The 14,423-nt window shown below is 40.9% G+C and overlaps 1 pseudogene; it reads right to left on the bottom strand.

The window, feature by feature from the left end:
• Window positions 1–10,129: 10,129 nt before the first annotated feature.
• On the bottom strand, window positions 10,130–13,816 carry LOC129080605 (SWI/SNF complex subunit SMARCC1-like; annotated as a pseudogene).
• Window positions 13,817–14,423: the final 607 nt, after the last annotated feature.

Genomic DNA, 14,423 nt, shown 5'->3' with positions numbered 1-14,423 from the left:
TAGAATAATAGGATTTGCGAACAGCATAGTAGACTTTCCTGATAACAATATCTTTGGGCCCTAAGACATGTAAGTGTACTCTGTCACAGTGGCTTAGCCAGCTTCTGCCTGGTAACAGTCTTTCTCAGTCTGTAATGACGGTGGGTGATTGATGTTTTTTCTGTATCTGCCACTCCCCTTCTGCTTTTTTCAGATTAACAACTGAATGAACCTGCAGGGGAAAGTGGTGGCAGGAAAATGGAGACAAATGTATTTGAACAATAAGACAAAACAAAACAAAACAAAGCAAAACAAAAAAGGAACTCTCCTAAAGCTGAAATCAGCATTGCCTGGGTGCATGATGGATCCTCGCTGACAGTACACAAATTCCTCTAGGATCGTATCAACATTAATTCCTTAGGATGATGTCAAAACTACACAAAGTTTGCTTCTTCTTCTTGATGGGGGTCTACATGAGTATACGGTTAGCAGAAAAACAATGAGAACTGCAATCTCCAGACTGAAGGAAGACGTTGCAAGTCACACAAAGAATTCTTGCTGAATTTTTATGAAGTGCTAAAGGTCAGATGTGCCCATCAAGAAGATACATTCCTCTTTAAAAACCTTATTTCTAAGCACTGCATTATCAATCACATATTCTAGCTGTTGGTTGATCAGGTTTGTACCTGCTTCTCCCATGATGCTCAAATCTGGAGTTTACTTTTTAAGTCAGAACGAATCAAGTTTAAACCCCTGCTTTACCACCTACTGTGTGATTGTGGGTACTTTACATGACCTCTCTAAGTTTCTGTTTCGTAAACTATAAAATGGAGATATTAATGGTACCCACCTCTTAGGGGGGTTGTGGAGACTCATTGAGATGCTGCATGCATAATGCCTAGCACAGTGCCTGCTTGCAGGGAGCCTCCAGGAATTGTTAGCTGCTGCTCTAACCACTTGGAGCCAGAGGCCTGCCTCTCTCCATAAGTGGTCAAAGGTTTTTAGGTAACTATTTTAAGCTACTTTTCACCAATTTTTTTTTCATGTAATCCTTGATAAAGCCTCCTAGATTGTTCCTGCAAATATATCTTTCTGTAATGTTTGTTTACTCAGTGGGATTAGTTGGTCAATATGGCAGTTTTTTCTTGCTTTTTTCCATTTCTTTTAGGTGTAATGTAATTTTTTTTTCAGGCTTTGATCCTGCTGGTTTGTGATAAGATGCATGGCTTTCTTAACCATCTTTTTGTATTTTTTGAACACATTTTTCATACCAACATCTGGGATAATACCACGTAGCTCAAAGAGAGAATCTCAGGCTTTGTTGTTTTCCCACAATGACCATGTGAGCATTTGAATCTCTGTATGACAGAGTTTGAAGGAAAATTAGAAACCGAAACAAAGGCAAGTTTCTAGCTGAAATTTAGATCAAAGAAGATATTATTCTGGTAGGTCACTCAATAATATTAACAGAGAGCCAAAGGGCTTCCCGTCATTGACTGCTTGACAACTGAAATTCTTATAGGCTCTTCGGTGATACTTTGTAGTTTATACTGGTCTATGTTATAATGAAAGAACTGTGCACCAAGGAGGAATACTATGCTAATTTCTAAAACAGAGTTCTCATGCTATAAAGTAAAATCAATCCACATAAACTATCGAACATCTATTCCGTGATCCATTTTGGCTGACCCAACAAACATTTACTCAGCCCCTTATAATAAGTGTGACATGAAGATTCATTAAACCATTTTTATCCTAGGGTGTGGAAATCCATACATTGTGTGAGATATGAACAACATGAGGTATTTTCATCTCACATTATATATGAAGAATTGAGGCTGGGACTTTCTAAGATCACATGACTACAAAGTGGCCCAACTAGGATTTGACCCCTAAGCCTTTGGGACTTCAAGTTCTGTGCTTTTAGCCATTAGAATTCCCCAAAGTAATTTTTTTTCCCACCACACCCACCAATTCTCTGACACCATTTCTTTGTCCTACAATTTAATTCAGTTCTGACACTATTTAACTAGAGTTGGTGTCAGATCCCACAAGTTAAGGGCTCAGTCTCACAATTGCCCCTCTTACAGGTGCCAATTGCAAGCACCAGGTTGTCATTTGTACTTCTGACCGACTAGCTATAAATTGTGTTCCCATGCCCTGCTCCTCAGGTTCAATAATTTGCTAGAATGGCTCAGAAAACTCAGGAAAATACTAACATATCCTTACTGTTTTATTATACAATAAAAGATAGGATAAAAGATACAAGTGAACAGCCAGGCGAAGTGGCATGTAGGACGAGATCTGAAAGGGCTCCAAGTGCAGGAGCTTCTGTCCCTGTGGAGCTGGGGTGTATCACCCAGAAACTCCCAGCACCCTGTAGATCAGGGATTTTTATGAGGGCTTTGTCCTGTAGGTATATCAATGATTAAGTCAATATGGAGCTCTCCTTTCCTCCCAAAGAGAGTGGGGCTGAAAGTTTTAAGCTTCCAATCATGGCCTGGTCTTTCTGGTGACCAGCCCCCATCTTGAAGCTATTCAGAAACCCACGAAGAATCACCTCATTAGAACAAAAGATGCTCCCACCACTCAGGGAGTTGCAAGGCATTTAGGAGCTCTGTGTCAGGAACTGAGGTCAAAGATCATATATGAAAAGAAAATGCTCCTACATCCTTTATTGATTTGGAAATTACAAAGGTTTTAGGAGCTCTTGCCAAGAGCCAAGGATAAGGACCACAATATTATAATATTATATCACAATGTTACATGCCCCGAGGTTCTTTTTTTTTTCCAGGGTCTTAGCCCCAGGCTTAGTTCCTATTATATTTCAAACAGCCTATAGAATTTGATCATTTATATTATATTTTTCTCTGACAAACCATGTAGTCAGGACTTCAGTATACTTGATTGATTAAGGTCATTTGTTTCATCACAATGCACATGTCCTTGAGTTTCAAAATCATGTGTGAATTTTAAAAATCTGGAATTTCTCAGAAATATCCAGGTGAATTTTTATGAAATATAGTTTGATTATGTCTTCCCAGCACCTTGGGCCACTAGCCAGTTTCCTTTCCGCACTCCAGTCACACAGGCTAGAAGTTAGGTGCCTTGCAAGGGCATGATAATGCGCCTTTCTTATTCTTTTGTCCAGAAGGAATTAGCAATCCTGGAAAGGCTTGACAGTAAGGAGGCAGGGCTGTGCTGTGATTGCAGCAGAGCAGTTCAAGTTAGAAAGGTCTAGATTCTAATGCTGGCTCCACTGAGACTTCATAACTCTCTCTTGGAGTCACTCTTCTCATCTGTAAAATGGAGATAATAATAGCATGTTCCTTACAGGCTGTGTGTGAGTAGTAAATTAGATCAGGCATGTAAAGTGCTTGGTACATAAATGCCAGCTATTGTTATTATGGAGAATGCAGGAAAGTCCCAGTGCTCTGTACATCGATGTGTTTAATGCCCCCTATTTCATCTCTATCATCTCTACTTCTTAGTATATGGGAGTGCCATTGAATTTCAAGAGCAAATGTGAAAAGGCCCTCATGAAATGATTAGATTCTTTAGTGTGATACATATTTATAAAAAAGGAAGGCAAATGTCAAAATTTTTGTTTCCTTTTACTCTAAAGAATGAAAGCCAAATAATAAAATCAAGAACATTTAATTATTATTTTGTGAGTTTGTATTAATTAGCTAACCTCCCTGGGCTTCAACTTCTTCCTTGGCAAAATAAAGGAGTTAGACCATATACTTGCATTGTTTCTTTCCAGTTAAGTTTGATGCAATCAAGCGCTACCATATACATAACATTAACAAGAATCTATACAGTAATCTTTTACATGGGCTCAAAGACAGTTATTTGTTGTCTTCCTAGTCTTTCGTTGTTAATCATAAGGAAGTTTGGAAAGTTTTTGTTTCTACTGTACATATCCTTAATCTCTATGATGAGTCTCAGAGCCTCTCTTTCTAGATCAGGGTGGACTGATTGCTCCAGAATAGGGGTAACCTTTTAAGGAAGGTCACTCTGTGCTTTCTTTAAACTGTCCCTGCAAAGACATCAGGCTCTGGACAAGATATAGATCCCCCTAACTGGATAAAGGGTCAGAGGCAGGAATGCTGGGTCAAATTCTAGAAGTGAATCTTCCCCAGGACTGGGGGCATAACTTCATTATGTACCTTTGGTTTGGAAGTCTAAGTGAATCATTTTCAAGGACAAATTCCTCCAAAAGACAGAACAATGTGTCAGTATGGGAGGCTCCCAAAGGCTGTGTTTGTGAGAAAATTGAAATGTGGACAAAAGGGCTCTATCAGGAGAGGAAATACTTTTTATCTGTCATTCAGCAGATGGGGAGGGAAGGATTTATAGCTAGGTCATCAAAGGTATTCACTGTAGCATTTTGAAATAATGAAAAATTGGTAACAATACTAGGAGATTCTTAAACAATTTATGATATGATTATAGCATAGAGTATTATGTATCAATTACAAATGATGTTTATAAAGAATAAGTATGTGTTACAGGAAAATGTTCAAGATATAACAGATAAGGGTATATATCTGCTGGAAACTATAAATAAGACATGATGTTAAATATGTAAAAATCTTAATAGAAAAACACATGGAAGGCAATGGACCAGAATATTATCAGGATGGTAAGATTATGGGAGAGTTTTGTTTTAATTATTATTTTTAAAATTTAAAAAGGTAAATATATCTTTTTCTAAATTTTTAATATGAAATAGATCTTATTTTTATAGTCAGAATAGGAAGCAATACAAATTATATTTTAAAAAATCCCCCATATACAAACCCAAAACTAGGGTAATCATATAAAACTTAGGTTTTCAGGAAAGCAGAATAAATTACTGGAAAGGGTTGGAGCCAGGTGCCAGAAGATGAAAGCAGAGCTGGCCACATCTGCGGCATGACTCTGAAGGCAGAAGGCCTGGCCAGCGGGAGGGGGCGGCAGAGGCGGGGTGGCGGCCTTGACGAGCCTGCTCTGGGGCTCTCTTCCCGCCTCTCACTTAATGTTGAATGATCCTTGAGGGACATAGAGAACATGTGATACCGAAGGGCTTTTGGTCACCTTACTCCCCCACTAAGGACATATGAAGCTATTTGACTCTCCCTTTACTAAGGGAACCTCCTCTTAGTAGGCTGGCTGCTTGCAAGTAGGGTGTGTTTCTCAAAGTTCCTAAAAGTGAGCTGGGGAGGAGGCTTGGTAATAAACTAAGGTATGTGTGTTAAATGCTCCACAGGGCTACGTGTGCCCAACACAAAGGTTCAATTCTTAATATTTATGAGTCCTTTCAACACTGATATGGATGTTCCCAAATCCTCAATATAATTCTTATTGTTGTCTTCCTGACACAATCTATCCCCATCCTATGAAAATTTCTCCTCTGTGAGAGGCTTTATTTGTCCTTTAGAATACCTTGTTTGTCTGGATTCCAAGCACCAATTTTTCACAGTTCTGACACCCAACTATAGAGAATAATTCTCATGAACTCACTATAGAGTGACTGATATTCTTTTTCTGTGACAAGAAAAGGCTACCTTTAAGAGAAAAGTCTAAAGTCATCAAAACAATGTAATATCCTGTGTGAAACAATGCTCTGTGGTTTGATCATGTGCCCTGAGAGAAATAAGTTGGAGGTGGCCGTGGATGACGGAGGCTCTTGGGCCTTGGCAGGTGCGTCTTCAGCCCACCTCACACGTTTGGCTCCTCGGGGAGGAGGGGCTGCAGCCCTGACCCACCGTTAGCACAATGATTCTCAGGCTGCTCCTGGCTCTCTACTTCTTTTCCTCCATTGAAGTAATAGGTAAACAATTTTGATTTCTTTCCTCCTCTGAGTTTTACTTTTGAGGTTTTCATTTGGTTTGATTCATTTTGAATTTCAAGCAACTTGTGAAATTTGGGTATTTGAAGTGTGATTTTGTTATAAAATGGCAACCTATTATTTAGAACTTCACTGGTTCTTAGACTACAAGATAAGCTTTTAATGAACATCTTCTGAAATTAAATTAAAATTTAACTCTTAGTTGAAAATGTTGTATATATGAAAATTTTTAAAGTTAAGCAGTTTGGTTCTGAAAGCTCTGGAATTAGACTGCCTGGGTTCATATCACAGATCCATTTCCTACTAGCTAAGCTTAGCCTAGTGTTTAAACTCTCTACGCCTTAGTTTCCTTACATGTAAAATGGGGATGATAATAACCTCATCGCAAGGTCATTGTGAGGATAAGATGAAATAATTCATGTAAAATGCTTAGTGCAGTCATCTCTTGGCTAGCAAGGTAAGTGTTACTTGTAATTACTGTGTCTGCCAAAGTTGAAACAGTACCAAAATGAATTCTGGAGTCATCACAGACACTGGAACGATACAAATGCTAATAAATTAGTCGCTTTCTTTCTTTCTTTCCTTCTTTCTGATTGGTTGAAATTGTTTTCTTAGATTAAAATTGTTTTCTTAGATTAAAATTGTTTTCTCTAAGTTCCCCATGATGAGGATGAGGAGGATGGCGTACTGAACACTATTAGAGAACCCCGTTTCAGATGAAGAGTAAGAGTACTAATTTGCCCAAGGATATACAGGGACGAGTTGTTGGAACCAGGGTCTGATGCTAGAGCCTGTGCTCTTGAGCATTATGCTAGCCCACCTAACGTGATGTGGTTTATAATTTCATACCTCCAGGTATATCCAGGTCTAAATCATCTTTAGAAAATCACAGTTCCAAACAGAGTGAATTTGTTGCTTTGGTGGGCTGGAGTAAGGTGTCTGTTCAACTTATTCTCAGAGTTAGAAAAGAGTTAGTTCTACTTGGCTCAAAAAATGGGCTGATAAGGGTTGATGGGCCTGTTTAAATATAGTTATATTTTCCCTTGAAGATACATTGAAAAGCCAGTATCTTTGGTTTTCTTTCTTATTTATTTTGGTGTGTGAAGGCTGCATTATTTGTTCTTAAACATCATGTGCATGTGCTCCAAAAGGCATGGTTTCCCAGCCTGCACAAGTACAATAGTTACATATATACCCATCTATTTTTTTATCTGATATGGCAGTGAGAACATTTACAAATTGTGTGTATTTATACAAAGTGTTCATATCACGAAAGGCTGGAGATGAGACAAGTGTTGTCCCAGTATTCAGTACCAAGCATTTAGAAATACTAAATTCATTTAAAAGTATCTTTAAATTTATTTTTTAAAAGGTTTTTAAATTCCATTTTAAGGGATTTTTACAATTTTTTAAAAATAACATTTAAAATTTCTTAATTTATTAGACAGTAAAGAATAGGAAGAAAGGAAAGAGAAGCCTCGCCCCGACAGAAAATTTAAATTGAAAACTGTACACAAAATGCTGTTCGGATGTGCTTTGTGAACAACTATCTGTCATCAGTTCATTCACTGCCCTTTGAAGATATTTTTTGTAAGACTCAAAGCTTTCTATTTTTTTCTTTAGAACATCTGTTAAAAGGGGGGTAGCTAAAAAAGAAGTTGGTAGGTTCACACATGCAGAATCTTTGTTTTCAACTTTAAAATACATCTACCTTTCAAACACCAAATCACTCTCCTCCTAACTGTTCAGATTTGATGTTGAGTGGCCATCTAATGAAGAAAGAAAGGGGTTGGCGTAGAGAGGGCACTTTAGAAATGCTTCTTCCAACAAGAGGACTTATGAAAAAACACAATGACAACATACACAAATGTATGATCCATTCTAATCAGTGGTGCAAAACCTTTTATGTGCTCTTTGTTTCTCTGCCATTCACCCTCTATGAAGAAATTTGAAAGATAAAAATTCTCTGGTCAAAGTGTAATTGTCCTCCCTAGGATTGTGAAAGACTGCCGGTATGTTTGTGCCATGATGTGTGTGTGTGTATGCGTAAAGAATAGTTCCTTTTTTCCACCAGTTTAGTAATCCTAACTCATTGACTCACAGCACAGCTTAAAATTCTTAGGAAGATTAAACCTAACCTGATTCTTTATTATTTTAGCGACGCTGAAGAAAGATTTTTATGGCTAAATTAAAGAAGTATGACTTAGAAGGTGTGAGGAAACCTTACATGTATTCTACCAGATTTGGAATAATTATGCAACTGAGATCCATAATAGAAGATTTTTTTTGGACTTTGGAATAAGAGTATAAGTTAGAACAACAGGCCCTTGAAAAGGCCTGTGATTGATGATAGAAGCAGTATGCATATAACACATGGCATTGTTCATAGATTTGCAGCCGATATTGGTTATTTTTCAGCAAGCTAATTATTCAGCATGGAGACAAAATAAGGACCACACCATGTATTTTTTCCATGAGAGTATTTATTTTCATTCCTTCCCAAGCAAATAAACTGTCAAAATGGCCAGTCTGAACAGGATTGATTTCTCCAATGCTTCTGCATTTTTCTCAGCATTTCTTTTTCTGAGAGAGGCAGGGAAGGCAGAAAAATGGTACTTAATCATTTAAATAATCAGCAAAGCACAGTAATTTAAAACTTTATTTTTAGGCCAGTAAATGACCCTGCTGAGGTAGCTGTACACAAGTGGAAGTAATTTACTTTCCATAGGAAACTGTTTGCTCTGAGGTTGGACTTGGAAAAGTAAGGTAAAAAGATGAACAGCAAAAGTGTACTGCAATCAGCAGACTGCTGTATCTACATGACAATGTGCCATAGCCAGTTTTTCTGACTGTTAACAAATCGATTGGGTGTTTTGTCATTTCAAGTAAATTTGACAGATATTTCAGAAGTATAGGTGTTGCTTGAGAATTTTGTTTTCTTTACTACCACACCCTACAGTAACATACTACTTTTTTTTATTTTTTAAAGGTAACTATTCAGAAAGAATTTTTACAGTAAGGACTGTAAAAATTAATATCAATATGTCAATATCAAGAAATAGAATGAGTTATGTTCACAAATAGATTAGAAATGAAAATGAATCTGTGGTCCTAACTTTGAAGCTCTCACATTCCAAACTTTACTCTAGGTAGGGAGGGGGTCTCACTGTTTCTCTTTCTTTAGACATAGACCATCCTCCTTCTTCCTGTCTTTATTCTACTATCATGAGTGTAGAAATTCCATCCGACTACCATTCAGCTTTAATCATGTGTGAATATCTTCTTCAGGTACTTCCTGCATAAGATGGCATTAACTTCTACTCACCCTGGCTACTACAAGAAGTAGCGTGGGGACCTGCACCTCAGCCATCCTAACCAAGTTCCATGAGCTAAAATGTTCAGCACTATCTACTTACCTTTTCCCCTCCTTTTAAAGTTTATTTTATTTTACTTTTTAAGAGGGAGAAAAAGCACGCACACAAGCAGTGAATAGTGGGGTCAATTCATTGGGTGGCCATTGCCCTTGGTCCTTGAAACTTTCCTAGCTAGTCACAGGAACTAAGGACAAAGTTCACACTGCCTCCAGAAAAACAAAAACACCCACTCCAATCCAATAATCTGCATAGGAAAGCAGGCCTGTGGGCCTGGGGAGGGAGTGGCCTCTGCTACGGCTTGTGTTCTCCTCACCCAGGAGCCAAAGGGCAGACTTCTGTTCTGCCAGGCAGGGTGGAGGCCCTTGCAGTCCTCACTAGGGAGAAAAATCAGTGGAGGCCCTTCCCCCATTGCTTTGAATTTTGGCGCATCTACTTGTGGCAAAATCCTCATGAAAGTTCACCATCAGCACCGTGCTTAGCTCACTAAGCAGAAATAAGGTCACTTATAATGCCTTAAGGTTTATCCACACTGGCTATTCCCTCTGCCCATCACCATTTTTGGTGCCTATTAACTTCAGGTTCTCTCCTTTAAAGCAAAAATGACGGGGGGGGGGGGGGGGGGGGGCGCTGGCGGGGGTGGCGGGGGGAGCGAGCGAGAGATTGAGCATTTTTCACAGAGGCATAAGACAAAGCGAAACACTACAGGAGAGCCAAAATAATAAAGACATAGAATGCTCACACCAGGACAGGGAAGATGCAGGTTATTTTTAGGGTAACCAGGGACACTGTCACCAAGACTTCCCCTGAGTGTTGGCTGCGGACCTAACACAAGGGGAGTCAGAGCATGGAGAGAGGTGGCCGTGGGAAATGGGGAGGGATGGGGTATGTGAGGAGAAAAATCCTGAGAGAAAACCAAGGAAGCTGAGGAACGAAAGTCTTGTCATCCCCACTCCAGGCGGGTTGGTGCTGGGCGTGGATGTTCTTGGCATTTTTCAGAATAGGGCACAGCAGGGGTGGGTGGACCTGTGGCAGGAGGCGGAGGGACTCTACCAGTAGGTGGCTGCCGCTGCTGCTGCTGCTGCTGCTGCTGCTGCGGTGGCTGCGGTGGCTGGGATACGTGCTCGTAGGGGCTATGAGGGTTACCCGGTGTCCTAAGATGTTTCCCTGGCATTGGCGATACATTGGAGGGGTAGGCTACTCCCAGGCAGTGAGGGTGGCTGCGCTGGTGGGAATCATGTGGCCTGGCAAGGGCTGCCCAGGCATCATGGAAACTGGATCTGGTATCTGACCTGGTTGGGGTGTGTTGGGCGGCGGCATCCGGTACTGCGTCAGAGAGTATGGAGGGGGCTGCTGGTGAGGCAGCATGCTGGGGTGCCCTGCTGCTCCCGGTGCCAGGCCCCCCCCCCCTCTCAGTGCTGCTGTCCCTGTGGGGGGTTCTGTCCATGATGCTGCTCTGGGTAATTCAGCGGCTCCCAGTGCAACTGCTGGCATTCAGCAAGCGACTGCTGCCTCTGTTGTTGCAAAGTCTCTTTCTCTCTGACTCTGATCATTTCCAGTTCCTCAAAAGGCAGCCAGGTGCTTGACTTTGGTTGCAGCAGAGGCAAGGGCAGCAGCTGCCACCGTGGCTACGTTTCTTTCAGAAATATCGTGTTCTGCTGTCTTGTTCCCAATATTACTTCCTCTCTGTTTTCAGGTATCAGTGAGTTCCTTGTTCTCTTCAGTCTCCTTTTCCTCTTATTTGGTATCCTCACTAACTTAACTATCCTGTTCCTTCTCGCTATTTTATTCATCGCCTCGGTCTTGTGCCTTACCACCTTCATCCATTTCATTCCCCCCATTTGTCTTCTGCCTTTCCAGCTTCTTCAAGCTTTTCTGGCCCATGGGGCTGTGACTGAGATGCAGTTGCTCTCCAGGCTGTAGGTGAGATCCACTTTTCCAGAAGCTTGGCAGCTTCTTGTACTTTCCTGACATGAGTTTCAACCAATTCCAATGGTTCCTCATCCTGGACCTGAGAAAAGTCCTCCAAAACTGATTTTGCTGCTGCAGATGTCACACTAGGGCCCACCACATATGTCAAAAAGGCCACAGCGCTCATTGCTGGGCTCCGTGACTGTCAAAGGGGGCAGGCTGGTAGGCCCAGATATGGGCCCTCAATGGGAAGCCTCAAAAAAGTGGAGGATGCATGCAGCCTGACTATGCATTTCAACATGTCCTGACACTTTGATATAATCATCCTTACACATCTCCAAGGTCTCCAGGGTCTCCAGGAGTAGCAGTCTCCCGCTCAGGTCATTCTCTTTTAGCACTGGCACCTTTACTCTTTGCTAAGCTTTTCTTGGAGTAAATGTCAGTACGGAGACAAAGTTTTGCAAATCAATTGATTTTTTCCTTGTTCTTTTCAGGAAAATTTAACATCTGTTGAGCAGCAGGGACCTGAGGTGATCAAAGATATAGAGGCACAAGACCAGAGGGGGGTATCAGCCAATACACTAAAATGAAGAGCAGGAGGAGGTCTCACTGTCATGGGTCAACTTTCAGGACCCACTCAGTAGTTAACAAGACACCACTGCTCTAAAAAGACGTGAACCCTCATCATAGAACCCTCATCACTTGACACATCTCCAGTCAAGTTCCTCTGGCAAGCAGTGCTGGTCAAACATTCTTGGGGGTTTAGGTGACATGAGTCAATCATAAAATTTTGATATGCTAAGTATGTCTCTAGAGTCTTGGATTTGTTTTTTCCATTGAAAAACTCAGGAAGAACATACTGTTAAATCACATGAATACAGTTTTAATCAAACCACAATGCGCAGCTAGGAATAATGATGTGATTGGTCTTCTCTGTCACATTATCTTTACCAGTGTCAACTGACTGACTTTGCTCACCTTTGATGGGATCTTCATCTTCCTTTCCTTCTGCTGTGACTGTTTGTCCATCCTGCTCATCTAGATTGGCTATAGTTCCTCCTTCAACAGGTGTATTTTCACTATCTTTCTTTGGATTTACATTTTTTTGGAAGTCCCACTTTCTCTCTGTTGGGTATAGATGTTGGGGCTTCCATATTCTTTGTAAGATCTTGCTCATCCTCCACTTTCTGACTTCTGTGCTTCCCATAAAGGCTAGCTTGGCCTTTGATTCTGTGGGTGTGGAAGGTGAAGGGGAAGGCAATTGTTTCTTCTTTCGAGCATTAGCTGATGCTTTTCTATCTCTTCTCTCTGGACTCCTGACTAGCTCTTGATTCTTTGTTGAAATTCACTATTGAAAACTCACAGGCTTCCTGTTATTATCCACCTTATAATCTTCCTTATTTATCTATTCATTAAAAAATCAGTGACCAAAATCCGTTTTGCATGAATCTTCCATGCTCTTTCTGGACTTGGTGGATCTTCAATTTCCGCATTAACATCATTACTATGGACCCAAGTATTATAACCATCCTGGTAAAACCCCAATGTACTAATACCTGCTTGAGGATAAGTGTGGTAGAAAGCTTTTGACTTTTCATCAGTAAATGTCCCCTGATGTCATTTGATGATATCTTTCAATTCATTAGCCAACTTAAACCAATGTCTAGACTGAAATAGATGTTGGGTCTGGTCAGACAATTCCTCGACAACAGTTTTTTCAATGTTCATAAACATCTCAACGTTATGGTCCATTCAGGATAGATTCAGTAGATCAAACCTCAACCATCTCTATTCATTTTTACACTTGTACGCAGCCCCAAGAATGAGACACAAGATGCCTCCAGCTTTGAAATCCATGAAACACTTTGCGGGGAGTTGGGTGAAAGCCAGGTTGGTGACATGCTTCCCAAAGACATCTTCCTGGAACTGAAAAAACTGCACCACCAGCCCAACAAGCATTTTATTGGTAGGCGCATCTGCATGAGCACACTTCTTGCAGTGTTTGCCCAGCCAGACCCTCACTGAATCCAGCTGGGACACCATCCTGGGGCTCTCTGAAAATTTGCTGGCCAGGCCCTGTCTTTCTTGCAATAAATGACCCGGCCATGGTGCCCACTGCTGCCCACTGCTGCAGGTATTGTCAGCCTCTGGGGTCCCCACCATCTGGTCTGTCTTGGCCATCACGACCTTCCCTATTTGCTCCCATGTGTGCTTGCGTGCGTGCGTGCGTGCATGTGCAGCCGCCAATGTATGTCTCTCTCATGGTGATTTGACTTTTTGGCCAAAGACATGGTGCTGTCATTAAAAAATAAGTGAACCCAGAGTTTTCAGCCTGAGAAAAGTTGCTTAAGAATTGGTTTCTGAGGCTGGGGGGAACGTGACCCAGTCTCAGTTGAGAAGTGGTTGGAAAGTAGGTGTCGAACTTGCTCATTACTCTCATTTTGATGACTCTGGAAGAGAGCTGTGCTGGATGAGATCAACTGCTACTCAGTCGCTCGTTACAGGATGTGAAAAAGACTTGAGAGTTCTTGGGCCTTAGTATTTCAATGCTAATTTCAGAGGCATCTTAATGTAGTCTGTGTGTGTCATCATGCAGATTACATGTGTTTACGTCTTCATTCCTGGAAGAGAACTTGCATGATGGTGGAGAATTTCTTATAACTTTGAGATGCAACTTTATCTCTGCATCACCATGGCCGTCATCTTTTTCATTCATCATCGTCTGTTATCTTGGGGACTGTGGCTACCAGGGTAACCAGGTTAATGGTTCCTGATGGTGTCATCAGAGTCATCCACTCACTGTTCGCTCTGACCTTTGATCTAATCGTGAGCCCCTTTCTGCAGTATCTGTGTCACTTTGTTGTCTCAAATCTTCAAAGTAATGTACTGAACAGCATTAACTCCTATTTATCACTCATTCAATTACACAAGAATCTGAACTATTAAAATGTCTTACGTTTTAACAATGACATAGATTTCCTTCTTAAGAACTTAGGTGGCTGTTTGACTTTTTTTTTTTTTTTTAACTTGCTGAGAAGGTAAAGTGTTGTGCTTTTAATTGCTGAGGGGTACTTTACACATGATGAAGTATAAAATCATCACTGTGGCTATATTTGCAACTTCCATGACACCGGATGACTTTCCTTAGTACTGAGCACTACTAATAATCAGGGCACATCGTTAAGATCAGCTTTAGGAATATTGAATCTAGGAGGGTTCCATTTCTAAGCCACAGACTCTATTCCATAGAAGGTGAGTGAGAGTGGGCATGTATGAGGAGACTGTTTGCTTCCACTATGAGGCTCCTTTGGGGATTAAAACAGGGT

Source organism: Pteronotus mesoamericanus, unplaced genomic scaffold (genome assembly GCF_021234165.1).
Source record: "Pteronotus mesoamericanus isolate MK-2021 breed Mesoamerican mustached bat unplaced genomic scaffold, CSHL_Meso_final contig_90, whole genome shotgun sequence".
Classification (NCBI taxonomy): domain Eukaryota; kingdom Metazoa; phylum Chordata; class Mammalia; order Chiroptera; family Mormoopidae; genus Pteronotus; species Pteronotus mesoamericanus.
This window is presented reverse-complemented; position numbering and strand designations above follow the sequence as displayed.